At 37.5% G+C, this 16,251-nt stretch overlaps 1 long non-coding RNA gene across 1 annotated transcript; it reads left to right on the top strand.

Moving 5' to 3' along the window:
• The first annotated feature begins 12,474 nt into the window (after positions 1-12,474).
• LOC149662756 (uncharacterized) lies at positions 12,475-13,284 on the top strand. Its single transcript, XR_016368658.1, has 3 exons — positions 12,475-12,626; positions 12,939-13,067; positions 13,128-13,284. It is a non-coding gene; the product is annotated as an uncharacterized LOC149662756 (long non-coding RNA).
• The last annotated feature ends 2,967 nt before the right edge of the window (positions 13,285-16,251 follow it).

The following is a 16,251-nucleotide window of genomic DNA, read 5'->3' as shown; positions in this document are numbered from 1 at the left end:
TTCCACACTGACATATGAGAAATAAGAACTTATGAATTAGACTCAGTATTCAGAAATGCAGGGTTGTTGGTAGCGGTTTGAAAACGTCTAAATATTTAGAGATTTGGATATGCTTTAATGATTTTTTATAATTTCCTAGTTGCTAATACAGTGGGTGGATATTTGGGGATAATTCTTTTGACGGATATTTTACGGCAGACGGCGTTATCTGTTGAATCGCTATTAAAAGTTGGACGAGCCGCGGTATTGGATGATGGACAGTGTTTCAAGAATATACTTTGAGAAAGTTTAAGGAGCAAAATAGGTGGCATGCCTAAAATGCAGGTGTAACAGAGATAGTTTATGGAGTGGATTTTGTTAATTTATAAATATAAGTAACAGTGGTGCTAATTAATCCAGGAGGACAGTGTCGTTATGTAATTTAATTAGTCAAATAATTTCCATGTTTACATCAGCGCAGATTTTTCCAACGTAACCACGTCGGTAACGGAGGGTTACGTTGTTCGCAATCTCCACAGTTCACATTGCCGTTTGTTTATTCGTCTAAATTGCTATGAATTGTTTAGGTATTTAATTTAATTACTGTTATTGAAGCCAAAGTTGCTAAACTATAGAATCACATCATTCATTAACATATGTTATAGATGATCTTTATGTTGCCGCAAATTTAGCACGTGGTATGATAAAAGTTTAACACATTGTGTTGGCAAGAATGAAAAACTCTTCTAAACTTTACAATTAAGGTGATTTGAAACTCATTTTGTAAGCAAAATCAACACTGCCAAACCTCAATCCTTCATTAATTTCAACTTAATTAAGTATAATTAACGTGAATTTAATCATGAAATATACATATTTGGATGAGAACTCGAGTAACTTTGAAATAAAATACTTAATTAAGATTAAAACTGCACAAGCTGTTAGTATAGCCCCTTGTTTTCAATTTCACACTTAAGTTAATTTAAATTATCTTTAAAATACATTAGTAGGCGCGAAATTCGAAAGTGTAGGGTAAAATAAGATTCAAAAGCTCCACTAAAAATTGCAAATAACGTGAAGTATATATTGAAAGTCATTTTATAACCTAAATGTACACTGCCGAAACACAATCCTACGTTAATTGTCACTCAATTAAATATAATTACCGTGAAATTAAACCAAATATATTCATTTTTTGGATAAAAACTCAAATAACTTTTAATCTTATTTAAAACTACCCAAGCCATTGGTATAAATCCCAATGTTTTCTATTTCACACTTAAGTTAATTTAAACTATCATTAAAGTACATTAATTGGCGCGAAATTCAAAAGTTTTGGGTAAAATAATGACTGGCAAAAATGTTAAACTTCACTAAACGTTGCAATTAGGGTAAAAAATTCCAAGAAATTATACTTTTAAGCTTAATCCACTCTCACGAACCACGCGCAAATTAATATTAAAACATCACAAGTTTTTCGCACAACCACAGATGTTTCCTATTTCACTTTCAAATTAATTTAATTCATCATTAAAATACATCGAAAGCTCTTACATATTTTAGAGTAATTGCAATTAAAGTTAATATTCTATCGAAACTTGTATCCACACTAGATAAACCGTTAAATTAAACTTAATCAAGTATAATTAATGTGAAATCAACCCAAAAAACGAATGTTTTTGGAAAATTCATGGATACCTTATAACTAAACTAACAAATTATAATTAAAACTACACTTATCTTACACTCAGCCTCCATTTTCCTGTTTAATTCTTACACTTAAATAAATTGTCATTTCCCATATTGAAAGAGAGCCATTGAAAATAGCGAAACTTAAAGTTTGGGGGGGGGGGGATGTTACAGTATTTGTGCCTTTTTAACAGGAGTATTGTTACAATTTTAACACTACCAGACTTAGAAATAGCACACGTCCACTGGTCCAAAACCAGTTTATTGGTTGCTTGGACCAGTTTTTAATTGAAAAAATTAATAATTAAGTTTTTTGATGGGAATTGAGGCGGGACCAGTTTAAAAATTCAAGCTTTCTTCCAATTTCTACTCTTAACTTTTCTCTTTCTACCACAATAAACCGCAACACTCTAGAGTTTAGACCCAAATGAAGGGCTTGCCAAGTGGTACCAGGTTTTGGTAGTGGTATTAAGTTAGATTTAAAACTACGCGGCAGTCGGCAGTCTCGGCACGATTGGAATTTTGAAGTCTCGCAGAGTCAATTTAGTCAAACCTATCCTTTATGGTCAAACTACCTTGAACCTTCTCGCAAGTGGGCTAGCGCCTATATATATAAATAGCCCACGTATATAAATATATATATATATATACGGTAAAGCTAACATAATTATTCAAAATTTAATTACATTAAGACTGAAGTGACAGATATTATAAAAAAACGTCTTGGTTTGAACCAAGACCGAAAAAACAAACGATATGTGTGAGGTTTATCAATTGGCTGAAGTTTCAGATATTGCAATTTTTTTTAGTTATTTTTATCCATTTAATCCTTAAAAAATATTAAATTCAATCAACTGATTTTACTAAATTAATTGAAAAAAATACATATCTACGCTTTTTCAAGAACAATTACATTTTCCGAAAACATTTTATCATGAAATTAATTATTTTCAAGGGATTTCGTGTAAGCACCTTGACGGACGTAGATTTAATTGTTGCTGGCTTGACAAATTTTCAAATTTGCACCCAAAAAAGTTTAAATCTGTAAGTTGCTAAGAAGACTGATGTTCAAAAAAATATGATAATTTAAATTTATTTTGTTCAGACTAGTTAATAAACTAAATAACTAATGTCGTCTATTTAAGACAAAGCAACATCGTTTATCCTGTGTGGTTTCATTTAGTAGGTAGCTATCTGTAACACTGGACAAATATGATAACGGTATATAACCAAAGGTAAGGGTAAAGATTACATAAAAAGAAATACGTTTCAGTACCAATGGCTTGTTATATTCACTCCATTCATTACCAGTTAAACGAAGAAGGTCACAATTAACTTAAAGGCCGACTTCCATCGAAAAGGGTTCTTACGAACTGAAAACCGTGCATCGAGAGTAACAATGGAGCGACCGTGCCGATTTTCGAATCCCCGCTGGACAAAATTTTGAGGGGTTCTTACGAACTGAAAACCTTGATACGGTGGTTCTTACGAACTGAAGATAAACAATAGATATTTTCCTTCAGAGGGTCGTAAAAATCGGGAATAAAATATTTAAGAGACTTTCTATTGTTTATCTTCAGTTCGTAAGAACCCGCATAGCAAGGTTTTCAGTTCGTAAGAACCCGCATAGCAAGGTTTTCAGTTCGTAAGAACCCCTCCAAATTTTGCCCCAGTGGGGACTCGAAAATTGGCATGGTCGCTCTATTGTTAAGAATCGATGCACGGTCTTCAGTTCGTAAGAACCCTTTTCGGTGGAAGTCGGCCTTTAACCCCCCCTTCCTCCATTTCCCCAATATATAAAATTTTACAATCACCAGTGGTTCCAGTGTTTTGGGTCATCTGAGCCGACGCAATACACCCAGCAAATATTACCATATAGGTCGAAACCTTTTCACATTAGTGAACGGTACATGACTCTCCGGACTTGCCCACCAACCTTAATAACCTAAAACTATAAAACGTTCGTGTACAAGAATTATTATTGTTGTGGCTTGACACTCGCTAGCGCCTGAAGGACCGATCACTCAGTCTAATCGGTGTACATTTGTAAGAGAGTAGACCATTTTAGAAATTATACATACAGAGAATTAAAACACAGGTGTGATGCCGCCATTAAGGTCTTCTCTCTCTCTCGCCCAGAAGCACCGCTATAGGCAGTGCAAGTTGACTAGCCTCCTGCTTGTAGTCAACTTTGTTACCGTCTGGCGGTGACCCTTGGTACGAGGGAGAATACCCAATGGTGGACTCGCCACTGTGTGTTTTCCGAAATGGTATTTACGCGTGCTAAAATGATTATGCGTAATACGTTACCGGTGTACAAGTAACGCCAACAATGTAGAAAGGGGTGGTTATAAAACTCTAAAGTACGAAGAGGGAAATTGCAGTGCAACCTTTCCTTCATAGTCGCGACATTAGAAATGTAGCATTTCGATATACGAAATTAAATGTATGAATTCGTGCAACACCCTGGTTTGGAATCGACTTTTAAAAATTTACATTTTCCTTTCGAATTATGTCAAAGTTCGCTTGGTCTTTTTAGACAGAGTGTTTCAAATATTCATTATTGATCCCTCAGCACGTACTCCCTTCAAAATAATTAATTTCATGATAAAATGTTTTCGGAAAATGTAATTGTTCTTGAAAAAGCGTAGATATGTAATTTTTTCAATTAATTTAGAGGGAATGGATCGATTAACAGTAAAATCAGTTGATTGAATTTAATATTTTTTAAGGATTAAATGGATAAAAATAACTAAAAAAAATTGCAATATCTGAAACTTCAGCCAATTGATAAACCTCACACATATCGTTTGTTTTTTCGGTCTTGGTCCAAACCAAGACGTTTTTTTATAATTCATTTAGGCTTAGAAACTGGAAAACGTTGTAAACCATTTTAACAAAGGATGCCTCGTTAGTTTTTATGGCGGAGGAGGACGTGGAGGAAGAGGGGGACGTGGAGGAGGACGTGGAGGAAGAGGGGGACGTGGAGGTAGGGGAGGAGGTGGGCGTAGAGGCGGAAAATCGAGTGGAAAAAGGATTTGCTACAACTGCAAAAAAACCGGGGCATATTGCCAAAAATTGCACAATTAAGGAAGGTAGGACAAGAAAATAATTTTATAAATTTACCTGGGTCTTTTGTTGAACAAAGGACAATATTCTTAGTTACTGTCAATTAATTTTATATCCATCAAATATTAGACGAAAAAAAAGAAGAAAAAGAGGAGAAAGTAGAAAAAATGGAGGAAAATAAAAAAATTGAGGAAGAAGAAAAAAGAATGGAGGATGACACCGGAAAAAACTAAAAAACATTATAAGCATTATAATTGTAAGTTTCCTTGAATGAAAAATAATGTTGACATTATGTTTCACGTAGGTTCAGGAAAAGGCGAATTTTTATTTCTATTGTATAAACATAATTTTTTTTTATTTTTATTTTTAATTGTATAAACATTATATTTTTTATTTAATTGTATAAACATTATAATTTTTTTTATTTAATTGTATAAACATTATAATTTTTTTTATTTTTTTTTTAATTGTATAAACATTATATTTTTTTATTTTTTTTAATTGTATAAACATTATAATTTTTTTACATAACGGCAACGCTACCTTGACCGAGGCTTAACGAAATTAGCTTAGAGAAATTCGTTAATAATAAAATATTCTGTTGGCTTTTAAATTTAAAATTAATTTTAGTAAATTTCATTGACGTTTTTTGTTGTGAAAACAATAAAAATCGTACCTAATTAGCCTCCAGTTTAATTCCAAATCCAAAATTTTAATTTTAACCGAGAGCTCAAACGCCATGTTTATCTAGCTAAAGTCCCTCAAACGGCGTGAATCACGACAAAAACGCCGTAAATCCAATATAATAAATTAGGGCTAAAATGCGTTTCTCTAACAGTGCTAAAACACTGTAACTTCAATACCCAAAACAACGTAAGTCATAGTAAGTGTTTTTAATGATAAAAATCAATACTTAAACTTAATTTATCTAATGAAACTAAGAAAAGGCACATCTATGGACTGTTATCTTTCATTTAAGATGGTTCCCAAACTTAACGAATGAATAGTTTTCTTTATACACGATCCCAATTAAGGTCATTTTTCAGGGTCAGAAACCATGTCTTTGCCTAGTTTCAGTGTGATAGAATGTGAGTCCTCGCGGATGTTACCCTTAACATAATTCCAAAACTTTCGCGGGTGAGACCAAGCATCATGACACACATTTGCGAAATGAGTGGCTTTATCGCGTGTGAGTAACCGCGTGACTACTGCACGCATGCGCTTAAATTCTATTATGTCAGCTAGAGCCCCAGAGCGTTTTTTCTTTCTAAAATGGTACTTTTTCCGCTTAATAGCAGTGCGGAGTGCCAGTGAATACCAGGGAGGAAATCCAGGATTGCCGCTGTGCACCATACGTGGTATAGCCAATTCCATAACCGCCCGAAGACGACCGGTAAGGATTTCCACACAATAGTTAACGTCCTGCGAACCGAGTAAAACTTCCCAATTCATGTCGCGCAAAGTTGAGTACAATAGATAATAATCACCTTTGCTATACATATAAAATGGGTCCGAGGGTGGAGGTGGCAAACCAATTAAATCAGACATGGTAATTAAAAAGGGTGGATGAAGGCATCGATGGGCACAAAGGGATCATTAAGACTATCAATATCCAAACCATTTATATTCGTTAGGCACAAGTCCAACAGATTACCATGTGAGACTGGAGGGGCAACTTGACGGAGATTTAAGTCATAGCAAACGTCAAAGATGTGGTTAGCTTTAGTACGTATAGGAGCAGAACAGCCCCGAGTCCCGCAGCTAAGCCAGTCGACTCCAGGTAGATTAAAGTCGCCGAGCAAAATAATATCAGATGAGCCGCCAGCTAAACCCTGCACTAAGCTGTCTTTATAGAGGGCATAGGTCATGTCATCTAGGGAAGGTCGAAAATAAGCAGTACCAATTACGATTGAACGATGGGCTGACGCCTTAATTTCAATGAACACACTCTCTGATGTTCCCTCAATGTCATGACGCCGACAGCAGTGCAAGGAACGCCGAACGGCAATCAATGAGCCTCCACCCCGAACGTTATTAAAATTCGGATCTGGGCGATCGGACCGAAAAACATTATAATGGTTTGGAAAATAATCAGCAGTAAAATGAGTAGAATTAACCCAGGTTTCAGTTAAGCAAATAATGTCAAAATCCTGAGTAGCAACATTTCTAAAAAATTCAATAAATTTTGTCCTTAAACCACGGACATTTTGATACGCAATTGATAGATATCATTGTTTGGGAGCGGTGTCAATATTGTCTAGTTCACTACTATGCTTGTTAGCGTCACGGGGAACGCCATTGAACTCAGTGATGATGCAATTGACAGGCCAAAATGAAAGATCAGATAGTTTGGCATAATCACTATCATCCTCACAGGCGACATAGAAGGATGAATGATCGGCGTCAGGGTGCATCGTTTTGAGTCGAATACAAATAGGCTTGGCAATGCCAGCGTCTTTCTTAAGTGTAGCAATAAGGTCTTTCGAGAGCAGATCCTTGTCCAGGCGACTAACGAAAAGTGCCTTGGGCACGGGGCCACGTCGACCTGACCCTCTGGCGACTGCCTTCAGCCTAGAATTAGTAGCAGAGCCAGTCAAGACAGGTTTGGCAGGCCTCGGTGGGGGCGGTCGGATGGCACTCGCCGATTGGGAACCGAAAGCCCGAGGCATGGGCAAGGTACTCGAAAGTATGTTGGAGTAGAGTAAAGGACGCTGGGTTGGTAATAAACGGCCAGTCGGGGCTGTAAATACCGTCACTTTGACCGTCAGTGTGCAAAGTGTTTTCGCATCTGCTCTTTTCTATTGCCGTTACTCTAGTGCAAAGTTCCTTAATATGCATATCTTGAGCATTGATAATAGACTGTTGATTCACTAATTGCTGCTGGAGAGTATGGACCAGCGTCTCAGTGCTGTCTAATTTCGCCAGGATACGATCCAAAATCGAGTTAGGATCACGTGTAACACTATCAGGCTCTAGTAGTTTATTGAGAGCTTCATGGATAACAGATAGGGGTACCGACGATTCATTGACCACTATAGGCGAAGGGACACTGTTACCAGCCATCCCGCTGCTCCGACGAGTTGGACTTCTAGAAGCCCTAGCAGTCATGGAGTCCGGTTTGCAACCCCGACAGGTGAAAGACGAAGCCGAGTGACAGGCTCCGTGTACGCGTTTCTTACAGCCCAAAGTGCAGTGAAGTGACTTCTGCTTACCGAAGAAGGGTGCTTTACAAACTTGGCATAAGTCCTTGGAACCGGCCATAAGTCAAAAGTTTCCCATAGGGCAGCGGAGAACTCGAAAACCGAAAAACGTAGACCATGCAAACTGGAGGTGTTTTTAGTAAGGTCTCAAACACAGTTATAGAACATGACCCGTCATGAGTCCCGCGGAACAAACAATACGAGCTTTTCCACAACTATGGCAAACCGCTGTCAGTAGGTAACACCAAAATACAGCGAATACACGAAAAATAGTGGTAAAATAGTAGTATTCCCCCTCCACGGATTTTTAAAAGTTTGTACTCATTTCTGATAGTAAATGAGGTGAGGAACACGATGCCGTTAAAAATTTCCACCGCAAATGATTTTGAAATTTTTTTTTTAATTTTTTTTAATGAAAATTGCAATATTTTGGAAAAGGAGAAATCTAATAGAAACTGTACCTAACCTAACCTAAGCTAACCTAACCTAACCTAACCTAACCTAACCTAACCTGAACCTAACCTAACCAAACCTAACCAAACCTAACCTAACCTAACCTAACCTAACCTAACCTAACCAAACCTAACCTAACCTGAACCTAACCTAACCTAACCTGAACCTAAAATATCCCAAACATAATCTAAACAAGTGTATGCGCCCCAAATATCAAATATACAAACAACCATAAGTAATATGTGCTACCTTTTTTCTTTTTTTAAAAAAAAATCATTTGCGGTGAAAAATTTTGACGGCATCGTGTTCCCCACCTCATTTACTATCCGAAATGAGTACAAACTTTTAAAAATCCGTGGAGGGGGAATACTACCATTTGGCCAAAATAGTCCAAATTACTGTAAATTAAGTTTAAATACCGTTAACGGAAGACGTTAGACGTCAAAATGTGCAAAAATCCGGAAACAGAACGAAGTAGGAATCGAAAAACGAGAGGAAAACTTGGAGCGCGAGTAAAGCGGCGAACTTACACTCAACCATAGATATGTTAAAAGGGTAGATACACAATCCAATGGGAGGTCGACGCGGAAGGGGCAACGAGCAGACAGCCGCTATTTTCTGGGGGTAGCCGTATAAAGCGACATCTATCGGTAAGTTTCAAAACTAAAATAGGTATTAAAGTCGTCATGCTGATATCATTTTTTTTGCTCTGTTTTAACAAAAGTATAGAGATCATAAATCTGTATACTTTTGGTTTTATTTCTCTTTATTTAACAGCTGTAGATTATTTCTTTTTACCTCTCCGAGTGACGTATGTCACGGAGAGGTTCTAATTTCGACGTGTGTGTGTGTGTGGCTGTTGTTATTGACTTACACCCCACGTGACCGCGTTCGCAGTTTCCAAATCGGAGCAAACGTGTTCGCCATTTCCGAACTGCTTTCAAAAGTCACGGAAATGGCGCCTCTACTTGAGTTCTCACACCACCATCTTCTGATCTTTGTCCATCCCACACGGACACCAGTCTGTACATACTGGCTTCTAATCACCACCATCTTCTGGTCTTCGTCCATTCCACTTGGACACCAGTCTGTACATACTGGCTTCTAATCACCACCATCTTCTGGTCTTCGTCCATTCCACTTGGACACCAGTCTGTACATACTGGCTTCTAATCACCACCATCTTCTGGTCTTCGTCCATTCCACTTGGACACCAGTCTGTACACCTGGCTTCTAATCACCACCATCTTCTTCTCTTCGTCCATTCCACTTGGACACCAGTCTGTACACCTGGCTTCTAATCACCACCATCTTCTGGTCTTCGTCCATTCCACTTGGACACCAGTCTGTACACCTGGCTTCTACTCCATCGTCATCGTTGGGTTTAAGACATTCGCGGCGATCAGCTAGGGTTACGAGAAACGTCTAGCCTCCCTAGGGTGGGATCACCACCAAAGGTTTTCGCAATTGCGGTTGTTCTTGCTTTTAGCTGTAGATCGACACCCTTATATACTACCTATTTGAGTAAAGCAAAGCAACCGGAGTATGCTTCATTTCAAACGCCAATATTAGTCAAGTCTCTCAAGAATGTCTAATTGTTCTTTATCAACGCGATGTAACGCTCAATAAGGCGAACAACTATCGAAGAAAATATTTAATATTAATTATATTTATTTTAATATTTAAGATAATCTAGTTTCTCAACTCAAAATTAAAACGGAAAGAGTTAAAAATTAGCCTATGTTTTAGTCTGTGTGTGTCCGTCCGTTAGTGCACCGCGTTAGCAGTTCGCTTTGTTTTGTGGAAAAAAATCCTACAAAACCTTAATATTTGGTTTTCTCATAATGTATAATTAATATATGGAAATATTTTTCGTAATTTCGATGCCTTTAGTGGTTTTGTAGCTATAAAGCTCTGTTTCATTTTGATATGCCAAGAATATTTTTTATTATTATTATTTGAAATCGATGTTTATATATTACTTAAGCTATACTACATCTGTTTATAGCATAATTTTTTCTAAATTGATTTCAAGACGAACGCATCTATATTGGTCAAATGAACTTTTATTTGTCAATAGGCCTATCGAACCAAAAAGTAAACGCTTGGGTTTGGTTTTCGTTTCTGTAATACAGAGACATTAACGGTTCAGAGTGAGCCGAAAGTTAAATACACTTTTAAATAATTAGGCTTAGACTTTATAATCATGGTGGAAATCTGGGCCGCGTTCAGAAGAGCTCAGCGCTGTTAGCAGTGTCCTACAGAACGGGATTTTGTTATTGAATTTTGACGTCACGGTGCTCAGCGCTGAGCCAGCACGGTCTTCAAGGAAAATAGTCGGGTTTTTGGATAACGTGACGTAAAACGCGTAGTTCTCAGCTTGGCGAAAAAAGCATGGAGGAATTAATACAAATAGCTCTTGCTGATTATGATGGGACTAGAGCTATTTAATTAGCGTGAAACAAGTTGATCACGCGAGAAGTTTAAGAGACATGTTAGTTTCTGATTTTAATTATAAAAGTTGTTGTTTTCTATCTCTTAAAATATGTTATCATACAATTTTTGTTAAGCCTTGGTACCTTGCACGCTTTATTGCGCTAGCGTCATTTTTAAAACACCGATGACCGGAGAAAAGCTATGACGACAGAGCTCACAGGTAAACGTTTTCCAAATCCGCTGTCTTTTTTGGTGAGCTCTGCTGAACGCAGCCCAGATCAGAGAAAGGTCTGATCGCAATCGGATTATAGCTTCGTGTTTTCATGCTTTTTATGGTGCCCATTTACCTTCAGTGTGTGTGGCCACAAATTAGCTTTGGTGTTATGTAACGTTAACAGTCATGTTGACAAACTAAGAAAATCGTTGAGGTGAAACGAGAGGATAGTGTTTACATGGCAACCCTTTTGTGAATATGGCTTTGAACATAGAGGGTGTACAGTTGAGGAGTAGAAAATTGGGCCTTTACAAACACGTAAAGGTAATATCACCCCAAAGTTTTATCTCTTCATTTCCCGTTTTTCCCCCATCGGATGATTTTAATGTGTACAAGTATATCCTTATTGGATGTAAAATATCGTCTGATTTACAGTATATTTGCTATGCTTTGTATACTGCTTTAATATTTCATAAATTTTAACTTCACTATTTGCTCATAAAAAAAAAGAAACATTTCCATATCTGGGTAAATAAGTTTGTAAGTAGTCCTCTTCTAGACTCGGAGAGGTAATATTTTGGTTTTCCCAACTTGTTTATTATTATAATTACTCGCCTGGAATAAATAAAAAGTAATTATTAAATTGTAATAATCTGTACTCGTATAAGCAACGTAAGTGAATATTTTAATAAAAAAAATTATTTTATTGGCCAAGGCCAAAAGTAGATATCTACTTGGTCTGGGTTAGGTTGGTAGTGGTTGGTTTATTGGTTACTGGCCTTGAAATAAAATTAGCTTTGACAGTTTATGCCTGATGGCTTGGCCTTTCAATTCCAGATTTTTATCCTTAGCCAATTTGTGAAGCCTGACTTTGCAGTATAAGTTAATAGTTTTTTTAATTAAAGTGGTTGCATGGTGTTCAATACCCACTTCCGCATCAAACATGTGCTCATGTAGATCGGGGAAAATATCCATTCCTACAATTGTTCGTAGAACAGCAAGTTCAATGGTCAAAGTTATGTTTTTGCATGGCATAGAAACTGATACATTTTGACGAATGCAGGACTCCGTTAAACGACATAGCTGAAAAACACTTTTTGATGGTCTATGCAACCCACCATTGTCTTTCAGTTGCGTAAACCGCGAATGCATATTAAAAGCATAATTATGCTCATTTGGGGGCTCTTCGAGTGCCTGGAGACAGGTTTTGCAGCGTATGACTTTTCCAAGACGCGATACCACAAAGCCAGCAATGTAGAAAACTGAATTTTCTCGGAAAATGGATGAATTTTCTTGTTGAATGTAAAATTCTTTAATTTCGTCATCTTCTTGATTTTGAAATTCTCCTACTGTTGACGCCTGCATTTCAGTGTCATATTCCGGGTAACGGCGAACATTGCAAAGCCTGGGGATTTCAGTGTCGTCCAAGAGCAGTTACATTTCCGGTTAAAGTAGGAGTAAGGCGAGTCGCTAAAGATCTTTTGTAAGCGCCTTCAAACTGTTTTGTTGTTGGATTATTATTCCAGCCTCCTTTTCCACGAATTGTGTTGAAAAATAATTCCAAGTGGTCTTGGGAAAATTTGTAGGTAAGTAAATAACTTTAAGGAAGGAGACATTTGGTTAGTGTTGCATTTAAATGATTAATGTAGATGTTTTCATTTTCATGTGCTATTGCTTACTCTAATTGAGGCATTTCTGGCATGAGGTGTTTTTCTGATATTGCCTGGATGCTGGTGATTGAAATAGCTAACCCTAATGGGCCAGTCTTCCTTTTGCCTTTAACGAGAAGATTTCCTTCCTCGTCTTTCAAGTTTAAAAGTAATTCTTTAGTTTGTTCTAAAGATTTTCTGGTAAGCTCAAATTTATTTTTTCATGTGCTATTGCTTACTCTAATTGAGGCATTTCTGGCATGAGGTGTTTTTCTGATATTGCCAGGATGCTGGTGATTGAAATAGCTAACCCTAATGGGCCAGTCTTCCTTTTGCCTTTAACGAGAAGATTTCCTTCCTCGTCTTTCAAGTTTAAAAGTAATTCTTTAGTTTGTTCTAAAGATTTTCTGGTAAGCTCAAATTTATTTTTTCTAATAGGAGCTTTGTAGCCTTTAGCGAATGGAGACCGTGAGTTCAGGATATCAAAACATCTAAAGGCAATAATTAATTTGTGGGAATTATTGAAGGAATGTATACTTTTGTATGGATTAAGTACCTATCAATTGATTCTATAAATTTTACTGTCGCTTGACAACCTTGGAAATTTTGAGCCCCAGTCTCCTCCATGAAGGTTAGCGATTTAGCAACAGAGTTACTTAAAACTTGAACTGCTAGTTTAACTTTCATTTTTTGTGTTTTATAGTAGATGTGGAATTTGGTTAGTTTATTTCCAAGAGTTAACTGTTCCTTATTTTGTAAATTGTGAATAGATTTCACAAACTGCCAATCAATCACCTATTCCAAGAACTTAGAATTAGGACTTTCATAATTTCAATTTGTTAAACGGGGTCTGAGTATGTAGGGGTGGACTTTACTTTCTAATTTTCGGCCGTGAACAGGCGCGACTTCCTAAACCACTCAATGCACTGAGAAGGTTGGCAAAGTCGCGCATGTTCGGTAGGTTTATGTTTACCGCCGAAAATTAGAATATTAAAGATCTCATGTTTCCTTCACCTCATCTGTTAAGCCATTGTAAATCTTTTTAAAATCGGCCCAGAGGTTACGCAGCAGCTTAATCATATGACACACATCCAGGATCAGGTAAATTATGTCGTCAGGATCTGAACTATTTCCTGGATTAGGAAAAGAAGGATTGAGAGCCTCGGGGTCCAAGTTTGCTCCCAGGATTTTTGCCATGGTAAGGTTACTGCTTAACCCATCACATACTAATGCAATGCATTTAATTCCCGTCTCAAAGATGCGACAAAAGCACTCTGTAACCAAGTTTGACAAAAGCCAGCCTGGTGTACCGTGTACAAAAAAATAGCCCAAAGGAATTTTCCAGCTTCCATTCACGGCCACTAGCATAAACACCAAGGCAGATGAAGCTATAGTTTGTTCCTATTGCGTATTGTCCGAGACCTTTCCGTAATTGACAAACCCAGTGAATTTATCCCCACACCACGCTACATGTTTTCTAATAGACATTTCGTCTATGTCCAGAACGGCTAAGGTTGGATATTTATTTTTTTTAGCCGTTTGACGAAGAAACTCGAAACTTTGGCTGGTAAAACCAGGTTCTCCATCGATCCTAGCGGACCACTGTCTGATGGTGTTTTCATGTGGTAGACAAAAATGACTACGCAAAAACTGGTAAGCTTTTGGCGAATAAAACTGAAGGGTTAATGCGAATTGCTTTAACTCCTCTGAGTAGGGCCTTTTTCTCTGGTTGTTAGTTCCGAGTTCACTTAGTTCTTTGAATAGAGCTTTGGATGTAGTTGAAAACTTTTCATTGATGTTAACAAGATGCTGTAATGATTTAGGGTTCTTGGTGGGATCTAAATAATACGTCTTTCTCGTTCGCCATCTTTATTTTCTCTGCATTACACACACCATAGTTTACATTCCATGCCATCTATACTGTCGCATATCTTTTATAGATGGCACTAGTGATAACATTTTAACTTTTTCGCGGTAAATTTAAATCAACAACTGGTAGATTCTACATTCCTCCCCTTTTTCAAATTTTTGATATAATATAGATTAATTCTTAATCAATGTTATACAAATATAGCAATATTATCAAAGAACAAAATTTGTAAAATTAATGTAAAGTTCAATTACATTTCGTCAATTAAGAATCGAGGGGGACGACGGTGTTGTCTTTGAGGATATCTGCGTTCTCTTGCAGGTTGCTCTTCCCTGTGAATTTCAGCAGGTGCTTCTGGCAATTCGGCCATAGGTGGGATTGGTGAAATAGGAATTCCTACAATTGGCGGTGGTACCATATCATCTAGATCTTCTTTGTTATATTCTTTCCATTCGTGTATTTTAGATCCATGAAATTGTTTGAAAAAACTTTGGTTTCTGGTTGCTGATCGGTGATCATTTTCAGCAGTTATCATCGAACCCTTTATTTTTACGACTACCAAAGGGTCAGCAGCAAAGACTGGAGTAAGCTTATTTTGTCTTTTCGTTTGAACTAGAACTTGATCTCCCAGATTGAAATGTTGTGATGTATGACGCAAACGACGATCAGCGTTTATCTTCATTCTAGATTTCGCATGTGCGTCATTAAGTTGGATTTTGATCATAGCTTTGTCCTGGGGATCATTCATGTGTACTTGTGGTAGCTTACAATAGATATCTCTACCAAAGAGAATACTTGCTGGAGACAATTTCGTTGACGAATGGGGAGTAGATCGATAGTTCAGTAGAAATTGGTGAAGCGCGTCTCTCCAATCTACTTGTTCAACCGCAGATGTTTGTAGAGATTTCTTGAGCGTTCGATTTAGTCTTTCAACTAGTCCGTTAGCTTGCGGCCATAGGGGTGTTACTCGACGGTGTTCGAAACCCATTTCTGTGGCGAATGCGGCAAAGTCTCTACCGTTAAAAGGCGGACCGTTGTCTGAACGGACTATCCGTGGAATACCAAATGTGCAAAACAACTTCTTGGTGATTGGGATAACTCTATCTCCTGCCGTTGACCTTACGATTTCCACTAGAGGGAAACGTGAGAAATCATCCACCAAAACTAATAGATAGTCATTGGTAGGTAATGGGCCAGCAAAATCTACAGATATGGAATGCCATGGATATTCCGGTAGTGGCGAAGGTACGATTGGATTTCGTTCGCTGGGTAATCCCGTTGTTTGGCAGGGTAGACAATTTTTAATTACTCGTTCCACCATTTCATCCAAATGGGGAAACCAGAGTTTGGAACGAAGTAATTGTTTGGTCTTAGTTGTCCCTTGCTGCCCTTCGTGAGCAAGGTCGATGGCTAATGCACGAAGTGAGGAAGGAACAACGATTCTCGATCCTCGCATAAGGATGTTATGCACAACCGATAGTTCGTCTTTGACTGTTTGTAGTAACGAAAGTTCATTCTGCGGAGAGGTATTATTCTTTTTGATTGGCCATTTCTTAAAAGAAAGTAGTCTCATTGCTTCTTGTAAGACTGGATCTTCTTTGGTGGCTTGTTCTATTTGGTCCATTGTCATAGCTTTTGGTATAGCTCTTTGTAGCGCGTGTAAAGCGTATAATTCTTCTTTGCTTTCATCTT

The sequence above is a fragment of the Phalangium opilio genome, unplaced genomic scaffold (genome assembly GCF_054372755.1).
Source record: "Phalangium opilio isolate 3A_F unplaced genomic scaffold, DU_Popi_V2 ptg000063l_1, whole genome shotgun sequence".
Lineage (NCBI taxonomy): Eukaryota > Metazoa > Arthropoda > Arachnida > Opiliones > Phalangiidae > Phalangium > Phalangium opilio.
Note: the sequence above shows the minus strand (reverse complement) of the source record. Positions and strands in the feature narration are given on the sequence as shown.